The sequence below is a fragment of the Miniopterus natalensis genome, chromosome X (assembly GCF_054644295.1).
Source record: "Miniopterus natalensis isolate mMinNat1 chromosome X, mMinNat1.hap1, whole genome shotgun sequence".
In the NCBI taxonomy this organism is placed as follows: domain Eukaryota; kingdom Metazoa; phylum Chordata; class Mammalia; order Chiroptera; family Miniopteridae; genus Miniopterus; species Miniopterus natalensis.
In genome coordinates, this window is record NC_142103.1 from 66289272 (window position 1) to 66310571 (window position 21300).

At 39.3% G+C, this 21300-nt stretch overlaps 1 pseudogene; it reads left to right on the plus strand.

Annotated features, from left to right (window-relative positions):
- The first annotated feature begins 6450 nt into the window (after positions 1 to 6450).
- LOC107537958 (E3 ubiquitin-protein ligase RNF34-like) lies at positions 6451 to 7846 on the plus strand (annotated as a pseudogene).
- Positions 7847 to 21300: the final 13454 nt, after the last annotated feature.

The following is a 21300-nucleotide window of genomic DNA, read 5'->3' on the forward strand; positions in this document are numbered from 1 at the left end:
TCAACAAATCAACCAACGACATGTGCTGGAAAGGGTGTGCAGAAAGGGGAACCCTAGTATGTTGCTGGTGGGAATGCAGACTGGTGCAGCCACTATGGAAAACAATATGGAGGTTCCTTAAAATATTAATAATGGAACTACCGTTTGACCTAGTGATCCCACTTTTAGGAATATATCCTAAGAAACTCGAAACACCAATCAGAAAGAACTTATGCACCCCTATGTTCGTAGCAGTGCGATTTAGAACAGCTAAGATCTGGAAACAACCCAAGTGCCCATCAGTAGATGAGTGGATAAAAGAGCTGTGGTACATTTACATAATGGAATACTATTCACCTGTTAAAAAAGAAAGCTCTCTTACCCTTTGGAACAGCATAGAGGGACCTGGAGAATATTATACTAAGCAAATTAAGCCAGTCCAACAAAGACAAATATCACATGATCTCACTTATATGTGGCATCTAAGGAACTAAATAAATTGACAAACAAGATGGGATGACAGACATGGAAGCATGAAACAGACTGACAGATCTCAGAGGGAAAGTGGGAAGAAGGGAGGGAAGAAATTTATCAAAGAACTTATAAATATATATGCTCAGCTTATGGGCAGAGACAACAGACTAGGTAAGAGCTGGGGAGGAGTGGGAGAAAAAGGGGGAGGTAAAGGGGAGAAAATGGGCAACATCTATAATACTTTCAACCATAAAATACATTTTTTTAAAGGGCCCTAAACTGGTAAAAGCTTATGCCATCCTCTCATATACAATTTAAAATCTAGTATTATGCTAAGTGATATAAGATAATCAGAGAAAGACAAGTATCACATGATCTCACTTATATGTGGAATCTAATGAACAAAATAAACTGACAAACAAAATAGATCAGAGACATGGAAGCACGCAACGGACTGACAAATAGAGGGAACAGAGGAGGAGGGGGTGGAAAGAGATTAATCAAATAACTTATATACGTATATGCATAACTCAGGGGCATAGACAAGAGTGTGGTGAAAGCCTGGCAGGGAAGGGAGCAAGGTGGAGGGGGTCAATGAGGGAGAAAAGGAGACATCTTTAATAGTTTTAACAGTAAAGATAAATTTTTTAAATGATCTTTAGCTTTTGTATAAACCTTTAAATGAGTGTAAGAATGTTCTACACCCCTGCCGGGCGTGGCTCAGTGGTTGAGGGTCGACCTAGGATCCAGGAGATCGCAGTTTGATTCCTGGTCAGGGCACATGTCTGGTTTGAGGGCTCCATCCCCAGTGGGGGGGCGTGCAGGAGGCAGCCGATCAATGACTCTCTCATCATGGATGTTTCTCTCTCTCTCTCTCCCTCTCTTTCCTCTCTCTGAAATCAGAAAAGGTATATTTAAAATAAGAATATTCTACACCATTTTGATTGCAGACTTGATAGCTGCTTAGGTACATTTTAAAAATGTCTTTTCTTTTTGTTCTTTTTTCTTTCTCTCTTCCTTCCTCCTTCTCCTCCTCTTCTTCCTCCTCCTCATGCTCCCCTCCCCCTTCTTCTTTTCCTCCTCCTATTTATTTTTTCTTCTCTCTGTTTCTCCTTCTTTCTCCCTCCCTCTTCTCCCTTCCTTCCTTCCTTCCTTCCTTCCTTCCTTCCTTCCTTCCTTCCTTCCTTCCTTCCTTCCTTCCTTCCTTCCTCCCTCCCTCCCTCCCTCCCTCCTTTCCTTCCTTCCTTCCTTCCTTCCTTCCTTCCTTCCTTCCTTCCTTCCTTCCTTCCTTCCTTCCTTCCTTCCTTCCTTCCTTCCTTCCTTCCTTCCTCCTTTCCTTCCTCCCTTCCTCTCTTCCTCTCTTCCTCCCTTCCTCCCTTCCTGCCTTCTTTCCTTCCTTCTTCCTGTTGTCCTTAACCTGCAAAACCAGAGAAGTCTAGCAGATTTGGGCCTTTTCAGTGTATAGATGGGACTTGGATGATCTATGAGGGTGACATAGTGGGAAGTGGAGGCTGGCCATTTAAATTGGTTAAAGGTTGATTATATATGATCTTTAAAGAAAAACCAAACAATTTCTTTCAAATACATAAAGTTCATGTATTCTCACAGCAAATTAGACACAAAGTAGTAGCCTCCAAACTTAGAACTGGCTTTTATACAAAGATAAAACTCAGTTGTAATTAACACAATAATTTGGTACAAATGGTATCTCTTGAAATGCTTTGGGTACTTGCAGTCTCCTCTCTGACTGTCATTCCTTTTCTCCCAGGGTAGACCTAATCTGATCTAGGAGGAATAAGCATTTGTGGAGGTTGGAATCAATGGGAAGTTACTGTTGTTTTGAAATATCTGCTTGTCCAATCTACCTGTCTGAGCTTTTGATTAACTGGTAAGTATAAACATGCAAAGAAATTTGCTGACCAATTTCTTAGCAGGGCAGACAGAGCCTTTGTGACTTTGTGTTGCATTCACAACCCATCTGTTTCCCTGAGACCTTGGTGACACTGGACTTCTTACATGCTGTGCATTTCTAGGCTTTTGCAAATGTTTCCCTTTTCTAGGAATGTCTCTCCATCTTTTTAGCTGATACCCTCCAGTTCAGGTTGCAAGGTTCATCTTAATGTCTCCTCTTATGTGAATCTTTCCTGAAAATCCTGACAGATTTAGTCTCTTCTCTGTGTTCCCCAATCCTCTGTTCATCTCTATATTATACCCATGTGTAGTATTATTACCTGTTCCCTTTGTGCAGGAAAAATGTCTTGTTCTTTCATGTATCCCCTTTCATTTCTTCTTGCTTCCCACCCCTCAGTACAGTGATTGGTCTTTGGGAAAATTTTAGTGAGTCCTCACTAAAAAGGAGGTGGTGGTGGTGAGGGACGGAATGCCCTCTTGGGGAAAGTTGTGACTCCCAGACCGGCAGCACCAAGACACCTGGGAGCATCTACATTTAACAAAATACCTAGGTGATTCTAATGAGGATTAAAGTTTGAGAAGCACTGTGTGAGTCAATAGAAGGAGAATGGAATAAAACACAGTACGTTAATGATTTGTCTGTCACAGAAACACGCTAAAGGTCAGAACAGGTTCAAATGCTCACAAATGGGATTCTGAGACTGTTCAGAGCAACTAAAAAGAGCAGCTTGCTAACTGTTATTCCGTATGGTCCCCAGACTCTAGATCAAGTTGACCCTAGCAGGAGCAAACAGAGGGTGTCATAGCTGTGATGTTCTATTGCGAGTGTGCAGCCAGGTGGCCTCAAGGCTGGATCTGTGGATGAAGCTGGCCAGCCAGTGACCAGGCGAGCTTGCTCCGTCACCAAGCTAGCATGTCTCAGCACTTTGTATTTGAACCTCTGGTGACTTCTTTGTTCCAGACTTGCTTTAAGTCATTAAGAGTATAAATCAGTTTGTCCTCTATCTATGAGTCTGTTTCTATTTTGTTTATTAGTTTATTTTGTTCATTAGGTTCCACATATAAGTGAAATCATATGGTATTTGTCTCTCTCTACACTGGCTTATTTCGCTTAGCATAATGCTCTACAGGCCAATCCCTGCTGTCTCAAAGGGTAAGATAGAAAACAGACTGACAGTTGTCAGAGGGGAGGAAGGTTGCAGGGCTGGGTGGAAAACATGAAAGGATTAAGCAAAAACAAAACAAAACTCAGATGCAGACAACAAGCATGGTGGTTACCAGAGGGAAAATGGGGGGGTAGGTAGAAGAAGATATAGGGGGAATAAATGGTGATGGAAAGAAACTTGAGTTGGGGTGGTGAACACACAATACAATATATAGATTATGTATTATAGAGTTGAACAACTGAAATCTATATGACTTTATTAATCAATGTCATCCCAATAAATTCAATTTAAAAAAGAGTACAAATCATTTCCACTGAAACTCCGGGTTTCTGTTAACTTGGCCAATTTATTTTATTATTATTATTTTTTAGATAACAGTGACAACAATTTTAGCCTAATTAATGCCACCCCACATAAGAAAAACTCCATAGTGATCCCACGTCTTTCTAAAGAAATGAAAAGGTCACTATTTCCAAATTACATGCATCTCTCAGTGGTCTAGGAGACAAAATGTCTTCTTTTTAATTAGACATTTGTGATGACTTTTTAATTTGAAAATGTTATTTCCATGTAATTCTTCCGGCTCCCAAGTTTATCACCCCTCCTCAACTCAAAAAAGAGTTGGGACTTTCCAAGTGCACTCACATACTCTCTGCTGTCAAATTTTACCTGAGGCAGAAATCCAGGTTGTTATCACACAATATCAATGGGCAGAGGCATGGAGCATCATTCCAAAGCTCAGATGCTAGAACTTCAGATAAATTGCTCCAAATAGCCCTCAGATCACATTCTCTGAGCATGTGCCCCAGTCCTTTGAACTCTTTTACCCCTTCACTCCCAATATACCTTCTCCTTGACATCAGACAAGTGTCCAGACCCTGGGTGTATCCCTTTAATTTCAGTCCATCAACCTCTTACAAGCCTCTCTTCCTTCTTTCCCAAGCCAGACCCCATACATGATGGATCAGTGGGATAACTCTGTCCCCAGAACTCTGGGTTTCTTTCCACCCATTCATCTTTTTTCCATGCACCCACCCAACAAACCCCAACAGTGGATGAACTAATGATCCACATTCCAACTTCTTTGCTGTTCAGCCCAGCTCTGAGTCCACCTGGAAAGAAAATCACACAAACATGATCAGTCTCATTTTAAATTGAGTTCTGTCCTTAGTTGAGCAATCCTCATTTCCAGGCAATCCTTTTACATAGCTATAATGAACTTCACCCCCATTCATCATCCAGCAGGTAAGAAAGTACCATTAGGCTGTGAGTGGCAGGCAAGCTTAAAAAGACCTTGTATGGCTTGGCTGGAGTGGTTCAGCAGTTGAGCATCTACCTATGATCCACTAGATCATGGTTCAGTTCCCAGTCAGGGCACATGCCAGGGTTGCAGGCTCAATCCCTAGTGCGGGGCTTGCAGGATCAATGACTCTCTCATCATTGATGTATCTATCTCTCCTTGTCCCTTTCTCTCTCTGAAATCAATAAAGATATATTTTGAAAACAAACAAAAAACCTTGTATGTCTGCTAAGAAACTAGCCAGCAAAACTCTTTGAAAGTTTACATTTACCAGTTACTACTCTAAACCATTTCTACCACCTTCAAGCTTCCTAATCAATTGTCTTTCTTCTTGTCTATAGAAAGCAACTGTGTTCTTATTTCTATGATAAAATTGAGGCTATCAGAAATTACATCTCTCAACTTTCTGACTCTTCCTCCTTATCAATTTATCATCGTCTTCTCTGACTACCTCACTTCCAGGGTCAGAGATGATTCTTTCTTCTGTTCAAAGGTAAGCACTTCTCCCATCCTCATACTTCTAAGTCCTTAATCCTTCTTCTGTCACCTCATCACTTTTTCCCTCTCTTTGCTGCTCCTTCATGTTCCTTTTCTCTAGAATCTTCTTCTCCAAACTTGAAAACAAGTTTCAATTACTGTAATCTAAAGACAAAATTCTTGTCAGCCAGCACCATATATTTACCCCATTCCCTCCACTGCAAAACTCCTGGAAAGAGATATGTACATTCACCATTTCCACCCACTTCACACTTAGAATCTACTCTACTCTGGTCTCTGCCCACTACTCCACATAAATTGCTATTGTCAAGGTCATTAATGGCTTCCAGGTTGCTAAATCCTTTGTCAAGTTTTAATCACTTTTTTATTTGACCCCTTGGTAGCATTGAATACTGTTGAACACTCCTCCCTTGAAACTTTGTACTCCTTAGACACACTATTTCTCTTCTCATTCTCTTTGGGGTTGCCACTTACTTAATCATCCATCAAATGTTGGACACTCCAGGGTTCCTTCCTTAAGTCCATGAATTTTCCTCTGGACTTTATCCTCCACTACTATAGTTCCAACTACCACCTCTATGTTCAAGACCTCCAATATAACACACACTCAAACTTATATCTGAAGTTCATAGCTCTCCTGAACTCCAAGTTCATATTACAAACTATCCACCTAACATCATCTAGATACCACATAGGCATCTCAAATGCAACAAGCCCCAAATGAGCTTGTCATTTCCCCCTTACTCTATTCCGGCAAATTAACTCCTTTACTATGTCCCTATTTTGAGTAATGATTATATCGTCTTAATAGTCACTAAAGCCCTAAACTTGGGAGGTATCCAGATAGTCACCATATTCTGCCAATTTCCCTTTCTTAAGTCTGTCTCTTGCTTCTCATCCCTATTGCCACTACCTTAGTCCAGTTCCTCATTGTTTCCTTATTTGACTATTTTCTTATTTTGACTATTACAAAAACCTACACAAGAGGTATGGGTTACTGAGGATGCGCTGTAATCACAGTCCAGAAGGAAGAAGGGAGGGGATCTATGCGAGGAGCTGTTATGGTGTGGAGTTTGCAGCTAGCTGATGGAGACTTGGTGGTAGCAGCCATGAAGCTGGGGAATGGTGCTAAGGATCAAGTACACTGTTTTAGAAAAGAAAACAAAACACAAACATGAGAAAGCAGGTGCCACATCTATGTGGGTTTTGTGCTGTGGGCTACTGAATGAAGTCATGGGAGCCAGAGCTGTCAGGGGCCAGCAAGCAGGACTTGCAGGAGGCACCAGTCCTTTCAGATTTACACCACACTACGATTTTCCCACTTACCCATCAGCACCTACAGAAGGGCCTAATACAGTTTGCAAAGCCTGTGGACTTTCATTTCAGTCCTCAGAAAGAAGGGCTGTATTTGAACTTCTGTGAATCCAAACTGCCTCTGCAGTGGCTGTTGTGATTTTCATGATTTTGGGAACATAAAAACACCTGTGAGAATAGTCTGGTGCCACAGAAGACTTCATAAGAACTAGAATTGAATTTTAATAGAAAACAAAAGAAAGAAGGCTATTGCTTTCACAATGGCTTGTATCTGGCTATTTTAAATGCTTCTTTTCTGTCTGTTTGTTCAGCATGTATATTGTGACTGCAAGAAGGATTTTTGTTGCTCAGTCTTACAAGGAAATCTTCTTAGATGTTCCACCTGTCACTTATTATGAGACTACTTTTCAGTGCCCTCAGTTAATGTGACTGAAAGTGAAGGATCCGAGGCAATATCTCATTCTTAGAAGCATACCAGTTTGATACTTGTGGAGAGAAAGACTTGGTAGATCTAGAACTGTGTCACCATGGGTTGGGCTTTGAGGACAACCTAGACACCAGTGATCTGAATTCCTCAAAGTCCCAGTGTTCTAGGTTTTTTACACATTCATATTTTTCAAGCTATACAGCCCCCTTTTCTATTGTGTCTTCATTTCAGGGAGAGCTAATGGGTAGATACCAGACCTTATCCAAATCCTAGATACCAGGATTTGGAGCGCTGGGAAGGTAAAAAGTGAAATATCTTCAGCAAACACAGAAGATGATGATGATTATGATGGTGATGATGATGATGACAATGATGAAGAAAACTTGGAGGAACGGATGAACCCCTGGTCTCTCTAAGAGGAGATTGAGAGCTTTGCTGTCTGACCTGTCAAACCTTGAAGATGTGTAAGGGATGAGTGTGCACCAGCTGAAGGAAATCCTGGCTCAGAATTTTGTCACCTATTCTGGCTGCTGTGAAAAATGGGAGCTGGTAGAGAAAGTAAACCAGTTATGCAAAGAGAATGAAGAAAGCCAAAAGTCATATGGTGAGTGGCTGCAGCTGCAAGATGAGGAAGATGACAGCCTGTGTTATATCTGCATGGATGCCATCATTGACTGCATCCTGCTGGAATGCAGGCACATGGTCACCTGCATCAAGTTCAGCAAGTGCATCTGCAGGCAGTATGTGGTGTGTGTTGTGCAAATGTTTAAGTTCTGAAGCAGACACTCTCCCAACAGGACACTTGTCCCCAAGCTTGACCCCAGACATTTCAGTGTACAGAAGAGACTGGAAACTTACTGTTCAAAAGTCAAAATTATTTTTAAAAATTATTTTCACTACTCACTGGGGTCAAAGATTCATCCTAAGTTACAGCAACATTGGTCCATGCCATACACCTGTCAGCTCAGTTTCCCAGGTTCAGCCCAGCTTCATCACACGTCTGTGATCATTAATTGCTGAAGTCAGACTGCTTATGGAATCAGCTACTCTCCCTCTGGAGAACACTTATCCTCTTCTCTTATCTCTCCTTCATAGTTTTTACTTAAACTACTCTAATGTTTGAAACTTCTGTTCTCTTTGGATGAAATCACTGTCTACTATTGACTGACATGCTGAGGTACACGCTGAGCATTGGCACCTCTGAAGGTTCACTTTAATAGTCATGTATATTTTAAATGCTAATATTTGATGAATATAAAGTTTTCACATTGTTGTTATTTCTACATTTAAGCTTAATTGTGAACAACTGACATTCTATAGTCAACTACCAGGACCTTAGACTAAACATGCCCATTTCTGTTCAGGTACAGCTTTTTATGGCAAGGGCTGCATCTAGCTTCTTTCACTAGAGAAATATATGCTAAATTCTTTATTAACCTGTAATTGGTTTACACCATTTTGTAGAGTGAAAGTGTATTTTCAGTGCTACTGCTAGCTAATTTGTACTTTAGGAATAAAATTTGATTTTCAAAAATGCTTATAAGAAGAGGTGGGCTACTGATTTTAGGATAGTCATATAGCATCAAATGACATGTTGGAGTCTATAGATAACTTACAAGTAGACAAAAACAACTCTGACTCACAGATTTTTAGGCCATATTATTGATTTTACATTGTCTGACTGGATGTCACTGGAGCTTGGGCAATAATGTCAACAACCAATCCCCAAAAGAAGTATTCTGTAAATACCTCACATAAGAAAGGCCTCCTCTACCTCTCAAAACATTTCATACTTTTATTTCAGGTTTAGCTTCATCCAAACACCTGGCATCATGTTTCAGGAGAGATAGAAAAATGAGCTGCTGAAGTGACCTTTACCTTTACATTGGATATGGGATTCCTGGGAGGTCCTCTCTATTTTCTTATGAGTTCTTGACACCTTGTGACATTTCTCTCAGGATCACTGAATGGCCAGGAATTTACTGGAAGCCTTTGCATGCAAAGTGTCTCTTGGGTCCTCCTCTCTTCTCCAGCATCACTATTAATTCAGTCAAAAATATTAATTGAATATCTATGCCATACCAGGCAAAGTTCTCTAAGTTCTGAAGACTCAGCAATGAAAAACAGGCAAAAACTCTGCCCTCATAGAGCTTACCTTCTAGGGGTTCAGGTACCCCAAATTATGTTCCCCTTCACAGCAAAGCTACTTGAAAACATTATTTCCTTGTGTTGTGTCTACTTTCTCACCTCATATTCTCTCTTCAGTAGTCTCTAATCAAATCTGTATCCCCACATCTCCTCTAAAATGGCTCTGATAAAGATCACAAATGACCAATATGTTGCCTAATCTAAGACACATTTTTGCCCTCATCTTTCTTGACCTCTCTACGATATTCAACACCTGTATATAATCCCTCACTCTTGAAATACTTTTTATCTCCTGACTTCTATGATGCCAAAATTGGTTGATTATTCTCTTGACCTATAAAGGTTGGGGTATCCCAGGCTTCAGTTCTTGAACTTCTTTTCTCTCTGTTCTTGCAACTACTTAAGTGTCTATTCATTCCAAGTCCAACCCATTTTAGTAGCCTTAATGGAATCCCATGTTTACCCAATGGACATCCATTAGACAATGAATTCTAATGTCCATTCATTCCAAAGGACTTAAATGCCGTCTGTAAACCTATGACTCCCAAATGTGTATTTCTAGTTCAGACCTATCCAGACTCATACATTCAACTGCTTCCTCAATATTCCCTCTTACATGTTTTACTAGAATTTCAAATTAAACATGCCTGTATTTGATACCATTTGAGTTGTCTCTCCTGCACTCTGTCCCTTCCTTTTACTTGCCAATAGCTTCATCAAGTTCCATGATTTTCTGAGAATACCCATATATTTCTGGAAACCCAATTTCACCTCCCCAGACTGAGATGAGGAGTACATGACTTAACTTAAGCCAGCTAACATATTTCATTCTCTAGGTCATGGCGATTGATTCCAGGGCAGGTGTGCGACCCAGGATAATTCAATTGGAGTGAACTTCAGAATTTTTTCTGCATGGTAATTTTATATATGTTCTTTCTTGCTCTACAGATGTAATATGTGCATCTGAAACCTACAAGTACTGCAGCCATTTTGCTACCATGAAGCAAGTCAGACTGATGACTTGAGACAGTGCTGAAAGATTAAGAACTGAGCCTGAGGTCTGATCAAACCATGCCTGAAACTTTCCTGTTGTGGATTTTTTAGAGTTCCATGAGCCATTACAGTTCCTTTACTGTTCAAGCAATTTTGATATGGGTTTTATGTTATTTACAGTCAAAAGCATTTGTTATATTGTTCGAAGTAGAATACTCAATTCTCCTCTTCCTGAATATATTGTTTTTTTAATTTTTGTTGGTTTTTTTGTAGCATTAATGGTGTTATTAATTAATTTGTTTGTTTTAATATACTTTTATTGGTGAAAGTATTAAAAATGTCTCCCTTTTTCCCCCCATTGATCCCCTCCATGCTGCACCCCTCTCTAGGCCTTCACCACACTACTGTCTGTGTTCATGGGTTATGCATATATGCGTATAAGTTCTTAGGTTATTCTCTCCCCACCCATCACCTAACTCCACTTTCCCTTTGAAATTCATCAGTCTGTTCCATGCTTCTATGTCTCTGAATCTATTTTGTTCATCAGTTTATTTTGGTCATTAAATTCCAAATATGAGTAAGATCATGTGTTACTTGTCTTTCTCTGGCTGGTTTATTTCACTTAGCATAATACTCTCCAAGTCTCACTATGCTGTCTCAAAGGGTAATGGATCCTTTGCTTTTACAACTGCATATTATTCCCTGGTGTAAATGTCCGAGAAGACAATGGATATGATTGCAATCTTCTTGAATCTGTAGAGACTTGTTTTGTCTCCAAAGATATGGTCTATCTTTGAGGATGTCTCATATGCACTTGAGAAGAACGTATATTCTGTAGCTTTGGGGTGAAATGCTCTGTAAATGTCAATTAAATCCATCTGATTAAGTGTGTCATTTAGAGTCACTATTTCCTTATTGATTTTTGTCTGGAAGATCTATACAGTAAAGTCAGTGAGGTGTTAGAGTCCCCTACTATGACCATATTGCTGTCAATCTCTCCTTTAAAGTCTTCCAGAAGGTTTTTTGTGTGTGTTTTTTTCAGCCCATGTGTCTTTTGTTCTGAGGTGGGTCTCTTGTAGACAGCTTATATTTGGGTCTTATTTTCTTATCCATTCAGCTACCTTCTCTCCTTTGACTGGAACATTTAGCCCATTTATATTTAAGGTTATTATTGATAGGTACTTATTTATTGCCATTTTAGTTCTTTATGCTTATCTTTCTCATTCTTTTTATTTTAACTTCTCATTACAACAGTCCCTTTAACATTTCCTGCAATGCTGGTTTGGTGGTAATAAATTCCTTTAGTCTTTTTTGGGGATCTGGAAAGCTCTTTATTTCACTATCTATTCTGAATGATAACCTTGCTGGGTAGAGTAGTCTTGGTTTCAGAACCTTGCTTTTCATTACCTTGAAAACGTCATGCCATTCCCTTCTGGCATGTAGTTTCTGATGAGAAATCAGCTGACAGCCTTATGGGAGTTCCTTTGTAGGTAACAGATTGTTTTTCTCTTGCTACCTTTAAGATTCTCTCTTTGTCTTGAATTTTTGGAATTTTAATTATGATGTATCTGGGCATGGATCTCTTTGGGTTCTTCTTGCTTGGAACTCTTTGTACCTCCTGAATTTGTGAGACTTTTTCCTTGACTAGGTTAAGGAAGTTTTCTGCCATTATTTCTTCAAATAGGATCTCTAACCCTTGCTTACTTTCTATATCTTCTGTTATTCCTATGATGTGTGTATTGTTACATTTCATGTTTTCCCACAGCTCCCTTAAACTGTCCTCCTGTTTTTTAATTTTTTTTTTTTTTTTTGGTTCTCTGAGTGATTTTTTTCTACCCTGCCTTCTAATTCTCTGATCTGATCTTCAGCTTTCCTTTATTCCTTCCAATATATTTTTTTCTATTATGTCCTTCTTAATTTTCTTCATAGTTTTCATTTTCTCATGCTGTTGAGCATCCTTATGATCAGTATTCTGAACTCTATGTCTGATACATTGCTTATTTACATTTCATTTAGCTCTTTTTCTGGAGAATTCTTTTGTTGTTTCATTTAGGGCTTGTTTTTTGTCTCCCAGTTTTGCCTGCTTGTTTGGATTTGTTTCTATGTATTAGGTATATCTATTAAGACTCCAAGTCTTTTGAATGGTCTCTGGTGCAAGCCAATGTCAGATGCTGTTTGTGACTGGCCTTGAGTACCCTGTTTGAAGCTTTCCACAGTTCACAGCTTGTGGTTCCCTCTGCTGGTGCTGAGTACATTAGAATAGGACAAAGATGGACACCAAGGTTTGCTTTTCCAAACTCTAAGTTGAGTAGCAAATCAAGCAAAGACTCAAAGCACCCAGAGGTTGATTTTTATTCAGCCTATTAATGAGCCTCAGGCTGTAGAAACTCTGTGGAGGGGGGGTAAGAGGTTTTCAATGGGTGCAGAAATAGCTTCACCCCCAGGCAGAAGGTGCTTGAAGGTAAATGTCTGCCTGAGAAAGATGTCCTCTGTCTTATGGGGGAATGACTCAGCACAGGAATCTAGATAGCTGCCCTTTGAGCTCTATCCCCCAAGCCAACACTTCTGGATTCTCCTCACAAAACTCTACTCCACTCTGCTTTCCCTCTGCTGGAGCCCATGGTGAGTAGCTGCACATGAAACTTTTTGTGTTGGCCCTTTAAGAAGGTATTTGTAATTTCTTTTTTTTAAAATATATCTTTATTGATTTCAGAGAGAGGAAAGGAGAGGGAGAGACAGAGATGGAAATATCAATGATGAGAGAGCCATTGATTGAGCCTGCAACTTGTGTATGTGCCCTGACCGGGAATCGAACCTTGATCGCCTGGATCCCAGGTCGATGCTCAACCGCTGAGCCACACCCGGCCGGGTGGTGTTTGTAATTTCAGCTGTCTCTCCCTGGCATACAGAAACCCTGCTGCTTTTCACAGCCAGATGTTACATGGGCACCTTTCTCAGTCCTGGTGTTGTGGGCTGGGGACCAAAGCTTGTGGTTTAGACCCAGGGTTCTCAGTGGGAACCCCCACAGCTATGATATTCCTCCAAACCTTCAGCTGCTGCCTGTGGGAGGCCAGCCAGCCCTCTCTGACCTCTCCATTCCCTATCAGTCTCTATGTAGTCTCCACTTTTTTTTTTTGGTAATCTCCACTTTAGATCCTTAGTTATGAGTGTGCTCTCCAGCTCGTCTTCAGTTGATTATTCAGGGTGTTTTTTTTATATTTTAGTTGTAATTCTAGTTTGGTCATGGGAGAGTGTCAGTGCAGCTTCCACTCAATTCATCACTGTCTTGGAATCTGAACATATTGTTCTTGAATCTTCCTCATCTCAATGAACTAGTTGTTCAAACCAAATGTGTAAGTATTATTTTTATTCCTCTTTCTCATTCATCCCATATATCTAATCTTTCATCACCTTTTCATCTTCCAGTCAACATGTTCCCTTTCTTGTACCACTACAACAGCATCCTATTTCATTGTCTTTCTGTTTCCTTTATTCCCCCTTTCAATCCATCCTGCACACAGCAGAGTGAACTTATAAAAACATTATCATGTCATACTACTCTGTGTTGAAATCTGCCTGTGGCTTCTCATCACGCTTAAAATAAGCTCTATGCTCTTTATTACAGTGTACAAGGTCCTACATGATCTGGCCCTTGTCTACCTCTCCATTTGCATTTCTTATCACTCCACTCCTGGCTTACTCCATTCCAGATACATTTACCTTCTTTCTGTTCCTTGAATAAGCTGTTTTCAATCTTAAGACCCTTTGCACTTATTGCCCCTTTTCTTTTATCACTTTTCCTCAAGAACTTTGTATGGCTATTTCCTTTTCATCTTTCAAGTCTGAGTTCAAATATTAACTCCCGTAAAGCCTTCCTTGACCATCTTATACACATGAGCTATCATCCTTCTTACCACCCCTAACATTTTCCCATTTTTGACAAGATATCATAATTATCTAAAATTATCTTGTTTATTTATTGACTTATTTATTTTCTGTCTTTCCACACTACATTTTCAATTTCATGGTGGCAGTAGTGAAGTCTATTTTCTTCACCAATGAATTACCAGAACCTAGTAGGTTATTCATAAGTTGTTGCTGGATGAATAAGTAAATGTCTAAGTGACACAGACTGGCATATCAAGTAAGGGAGAGATAAAAGCAAAAACATGTCACATAATCACAATTTAATGGGTATGATAATGCAGGAGTCTCAGAGAACAATAGCAAAATATACTAACCAGAGAAACAGTAACTCCAGTTGTATACCTAAGCCATGAATCCAGGGAAACCTTTAATTCTGACAAAAGCTTCCCTTAAATCACTTACTGCTAGGATATTGTTTAGGATATTACTTACTACTGTCCATCTTGTCCCTTCGAGGAGAACACTCAGAAGCATTATTTCTTCATATCATTGGAAATAGTTTGGTTCTATTAGCAACTGGTTGGTTTTTATCTTTTTAATCCTGGGAATCACATAATGGAGAAAGTTTCTCTTAGCACTGGCTACTAAAAGATGTCACGTTTAACTGAAAGTTCAGGATCATGAATTGTATGTAAAAACTTAATCTTGGCTTCATCTTTTTTAAAATTTTTATTATTTTGTATTTTTCCTTAACCCCGATAGCCCAATCATTTAAAAATCAGATTGTATTACAAGTGATTTAAAATTTTTTCTCATTCCATTTTTGAGCAAGGGGAAGTATATAAAGAAAAAAAGCTCCTTATCTTATTTTACAGATACACTATGGTCCCTTGTTTTTTGAGATAGGAATATCTTGAGAATGTAGAAAGTGGATAACCCAGGAGCTCTCACTTGGTTGGTCTATATTTATCAGGGTATCTTGAAGCTTTTATTACTCACCAAGGCTATCTTTGAGGGCTCACTTTCCCTTCTGTGAGGAGCAAATCTAAAACTCAGCTAACATCAAAGGGTCATTTATAGCTTGCTTTCCTGGTCCAAATCTTAAAACAAAGCACTGGCAACAACAGTCCTCTCTCCCACCCATCCCACCAACAAACTGAAAAACAAGATAAGGACTTTATCCTGTAAGCAACAGGAGCTATTGAAGACTTAAAGCAAAGTTAGTCCAAGACCTATTACTTTGCCTGCAATATTTGAAGCAAATTAAAGTGTAATTGAGCCAAAATTAGAATTATTTACTGAAAGACTATTACAATAAACTAAGTTAGAAGTAATAAAAGCTGTATCAGTCAGAGTCCAACCAGGAAAACAGAAGCCACTTTAATTTTTAACAAGAAGAGAAACATGATGCAGAAGACTGGTTATATAGGTGATTGAATTACTGAGGAGCTAAACTGTGTAAGATGAAGCAACTTAGAGACAAGCAACAGCAGGAACTGCTACCACCCCTAGGATAGAGGGACAAAGAATAGAATCAAGAGTCTCCAGAGTCCTATGGCAGATTACGTGGTGGAAACTAAAATCATGAAAGGTCTGTTGGTAGAAGATGGAGTCACAGAGAAGGGAGATGCAATCCAAGGCAGAGAAAGAAGAGTACACTCTCTCATCCTCCTTCCCTTCTCCTCTCACCATCCAATATCCCTCCATGAGGGACAATAGTGAAGGAAATTCAGCTTTAATAACAGAGTGGAGCAGGAGAAGGGTGAGGAATGGATCTGAAGGCCTACACCAAGAAGGTGGTGGTGGGGATAGAGAAGAGAGGATGGAGTAAAATCGACAGGAAGGTCAAGCATCAATTTCCACTCCAATGACTGCTGATTAATTGTGGTGGTCTTATTCAGATTAGGCTGTTTGGACCTTTGTTGGAACTGAGATGTCTGTTAGGCCTACAGGTGGAGGAGCCAGGGAGACTATATTCAGCTCTGAAACTCAAGGGAGAGATCATCCTGGAGACAGAGAATGAATGAAATTTGCCAAGGGGTACATGGTGACAGAGATAAGAGGTTGGAAAAGCCTGGAACACAGTCTTGAAGAGTACCTACACTTAATGGTTGGACAGTGGAAACTGAGGGATTGGCCAATGATGGAAAGAATGCCATGAGAAAGTGTTATGTGAGGGAAAAGAAGAAGGCTCTAGGTATTTTATCCTAGTCACTTTGGACAAACCCAGCCCTTTTTTCTCCTGAATTCCCTGCCTCCCTCCTATTGGTTTTTGCTTGTCTCTACTTTAGCAATATGGGGGCATTGCAGAGCCTTCAGTTTGAGAGCTTGCCAGCCCTGCTGCCACCATTGGCAGTTACATGAAACATAATCTAATTGTCTCCTCTCTTTTGTGCCAAACAGTGTACTGGGTAATGTTGGGGCCACCAAGGGGTTCAAAAGCAGTCATGGTCCTCTAGGATTTAAAAGATCCTATATGATAGGCTAAGTGAAATAACTGCATTTGGGGAGCTACTCTTATACAGAAGCATATCCTGTGGAGCTAGAGCATGAGAAGACAGATATGGGAATCCTGAGAGACAACTATAAAGGGGCTGGTTTCTTCTAGGAGGTTAATCAACAGGGGCTAAAGAAAGTAAGAATAGCTACCATCAACAAACCAACAAATGACATGTGCTGACCAGGGTGTGGAGAAAAGGGAACCTTGGTACACTGCTGGTAGGAATGCAGACTGGTGAAGCCACCATGGAAAACAGTATGGAGGTTCCTCAAAAAAATTAAAAATGGAACTGCTTTTTGACTCAGTTATCCCACTTCTAGGAATATATCTTAAAAATCCTGAAACACTAATCAGAAAGAATGTATGCATCCCTATGTTCATAGTAGCACAATTTACAATAGGTCAGATCTGGAAACAGCCCAAGTGACCAACAGTAAATGAGTGGATTAAAAAAAAATCTGTGGTACATTTACTCCATGGAATACTATGCAGCTGTAAAGAAGAAGGATCTTGTACCCTTTGGAACAGTGTGGATGGACCTAGAGAATATTATGCTAAGCGAAATAAACCAGGCAGAGAAAGACAAACATCACATGATCTCACTTATATGTGGAATCTAAAGAACTTAGTAAACTGATGAACAGAATAGATTCAATTACATGGAAACATGGATCAGACTGACGAATCTCAGAGGGAAGGAGGGAGGGAGAGATTAACCAAAGAACTTAAATGCATATATGCATAACCCAAGGACACAGACAATGGTGTGGTGAGGGGCTGGGAAGGAGGGTGGTGTGGTGTGGAATGGGTCAATGGGGAGAAAAAGGGACATCTGTAATATTTTGAACAATCAATCAATCAATAATAAATAAAAAACACCTTATCATTTTTCTAAACTTATTGAAATTCTGTCCCATTCTACCAGCTCCATGAAGCCTTCTCTTACAGGCCTCAAGGCTGAAATGCTCCCTGCTTAGTTTCCTATTGATTTATTAAGAGGATCATGCTTAAGACAAGGAACAGAGGCTGCCTCAATCTGTAGTTATTTCTGGAGAAACCTTATTTGTTTAATAAACTAGATATTCTTTAGTGATAAAAACAAACAAACAAATAAACAAAAACCAGGGGCTCAAGAAAGATAAATCTGAGACAAGAAAGTAAACACGGTAGGAATAAATCCTTAGGGGCAGAGAGGATAGGGAGCAACAGGGCTTAAGCTGGAGCTGGAGCAATGATTTGAGCCAGGTATAATGGGAGGTCAAGAGAGTGAGCTATGAGATTCTGAAGGTAAGAAGCACACTGACCTGACCCCCTCACATTATAACCCTCACTCCTTACCACTAGCCTGGTTTGCTGAGTCCTTGCATGCATTATTACACTATAGCTACATGTCAACCTTAAGGCCCTACCACCTTATTTAAAGTATCCTTCAACTGCTTATCACCACATTTCTCTACTGAATCTTCTTTGTTGAAATTAGCAAGCCTGATATAATCTAATCTGGTAATTTATTTATGTATTCTAACTGCCATCCTTCAATAGATTGTAAGCTCTCTGAGGTTCTGTTTCACTGTACCCGTACTACTTAGCACAATATAACACAAAATTGGTGCTCACTAAATATTTGTTGATTTACTGAAGGTTAGAAAGGGTTGGCAATGTGGTCCACACCATACAGCTGGGGAACTGAAGCTCAGAAGGCTGCATAACCAGGAGGGTGCCAAGCTAAGAATGGGATTTAGGCATCCTGATTCCCATTATACCACAGCTGCCTCTTAGCTCCTAGTGGGAGATTTCAAGTCAAACGATGAGGAAAGCTCACATGCAGTGGATTCCAATCTTGGATTTGCTCCTTAGTGCCTATGAGATTTCCAGATGTCACTTTTCTTAACCTCATTTCTCAGTATGAGAGGCTAGGCCTCAGAAGGCTGTTGGGAAGATTCAAAATCCACAGAAACTTCCTGAGGAAGGCACCTAGCCTCCCAAACTTTGGCACTCAGCCTCCCATACCAGGGACCTTTGGTGAGATAAGTCTCCCTGATTGGGCAAAAACTGGTCCTGGGCCTCCCAGGACATTGTCCTTTGAGTTACCTGGGGATCTGTGAGTAGCTGTTAGCCTGTGCCTAGCTACTGAACTGAGGCAACCATTGGGATTGACACTGGAGGGGTGAAGAGAGACTGACAGGGCAATTCACCTGTCTATCCAGATGGAGGGAGAGTGGCACTCTCTCTGGAGCACAAATGATCAGTGCAACTGCAGGGAACAGTGATGTTTTCAGATGATCCCAGGCCTGGAAGGCATTAGCAGATCAGCTCTGCCGCTGATGGACTTGTTGATGACCTTGGACAGTCCTTGTTGTCTCTGGTCATGATTCTTCCTTCATACAATGAAGACCTCAAAGGCCCCTGCCAACTCTTCAGCCTCCTTACTTGGCAATCATAGCTATTCCTTGATCTGCAGCATACTCTTTTTAAAGGATGTGGAGGGACTTCCATTTGCTTAGGAGCAGGGCTCTGGCTGGCCCAGCTGGGCCACTATGCCAGCTGCAAAAAAGGTCCCACAGTGCAGCACCTAATTAACATTTACATAACACTACCCAACAACAGCATAATACATATTTTACTCAATTGCATATCGAGTACTTACTGAGAGACATGATATTCTGGACCATAAAAGAAACTTTAACAAATTGAAAAGAATAGAAATAATAAAAAGTATGTTCTCAGACCATAGTGTAATTAAACTCATAATTAAAAAAAAAAAAAAAGGATACCTGAAATATGTCCAAATATTGAAAATTTTAAAATATATTTCTAAATAATGTGTAGGTGAAAGAAAGAGTAGTGACAGAAATTTTAAAATACGTTGAATAGAATAAAATATAAATAGATATCCAAAATTTGTGGGATTAAGCTAAAGGGGTTCTTGAGGAAATTTTATATTAAAAAAGAAGAAAGATCTAAAATCAATAACCTAAACTTTCACCCTAGGAAACAAGAAAGAACAAATTAAATTTAAGGCAAGTTGTATAAAAATGCCATTGATTTTCAGATGATAATTTTGTATCCAAATACTTTGCCAAATTCATTTATCAAACCTAGTAGTACTTTGGTGGAGTCTGTAAGGTTTTCTATGTACAATATCATATCATCTGTGAATAATGACAGTTTTACTTCCTTCTTTCCAATTTTGATATCTTTTATGTTTTCTTCCTGTCTGATCACTGTGGCAAGGACTTCCAGTACTATGTTGAATAATAGTGGTGAAAGTGCACTACCCTATCTTATTCCTGTTTTTAAGGAAAATAGTTTTAGTTTTCGCCCATTGAGTATGATGTTGACTGTAGGTTTGTCATATATGGCATTTATTATGTTGAAGTATGTTCCTTCTATTCTCATTTTGCTGAGAATTTTTATCAAAAATGGGTGCTGAATTTTGTAGAATGCTTTTTCGGCATCGATATGATCATATAATTTTTGTCCTTCATTTTTGTTTATATGATGTATCACATTTATTGATTTGCAAATATTATACCAGCCTTGCATCCCTGGAATAAATCCCACTTGGTTGTGGTGTATGATCTTCTTAATGTATTGCTGGATCCATCAGTAGATGAGTGGATAAAAAAGCTGTGGTACATTTACACCATGGAATACTATGCAGCTATGAACAAGAAGAATCTCTTACTCTTTGGGACAGTATGGATGGACCTGGGGAATATTATCCTAAGCAAAATAAACCAGGCAGAGAAAGACAAATATCACATGATCTCTCTTGTATGTGTAATCTAAAGAACATAATAAACTGATGAACATAACAGATTCAGTGGCATAGAACCATGGAACAGACTGACGAATCTCAGAGGGATGGTGGGGGTAGGTGGGAAGAAATTAACCAAAGAATTTACATGCATATATGCATAACTCATGGACACAGACAATACTATGGTGAATATCTGGGGCGGGGAGTGGGTGTAGGGTGTGGGAGGGGTCAGTTGGGAAAAAAGGGGACATCTGTAATTTTTTCAACAATAAAGATCAATAAAAAAATAAAACAAGTTGAAGAGGGAATAATACAAGTTAGAGGAGAAATCAATGAATTTAAAACAAGAAAAGAAAGAAAATTCATAAAACAGAAATCAATTTCTTTGAAAAGTAATAAAATTGATCAAATTTTAACCAAGCTAACCAAGAAAAATGAAAAAAGACACAAATTACCAATATCAAAGAGGGAACATCACTAGTCATTCCATGAATATTAAATAACAAACAGCTCTATGGACATAAATTTAGTAACTTAGATGAAATAAATCAATTCATGGAAAGTTACAAACTACCAAAATTCACACAAGAAAAAAATAAATGACCTCAGCTTATTTTGTATTTTGTATAAAACCGAGGTCATTTATTTTTTTCTTGTGTGAATTTTGGTAGTTTGTAACTGTAACAATAGCAAAAATAAAATTAAAAGTATGTGATCTCACTGAACTTGTATCTATTGAACTGATATACAGGCATAATGCAATTCTTATCAAAATTCCAGCTAGTGTTTTTGTGTATATAGATGAGTTTATTCTAAAATTTATATGGAAAGACAAAGAAATTAGAATAGCTAAAACATTTTTGAAAAACAATTAATTGGGATGAATCAGTCTAACTTATTTTAAAACTTACTATATATCTACAGTAGTCAAGAGCATGTTAGCCCAGCCGGGCATGGCTC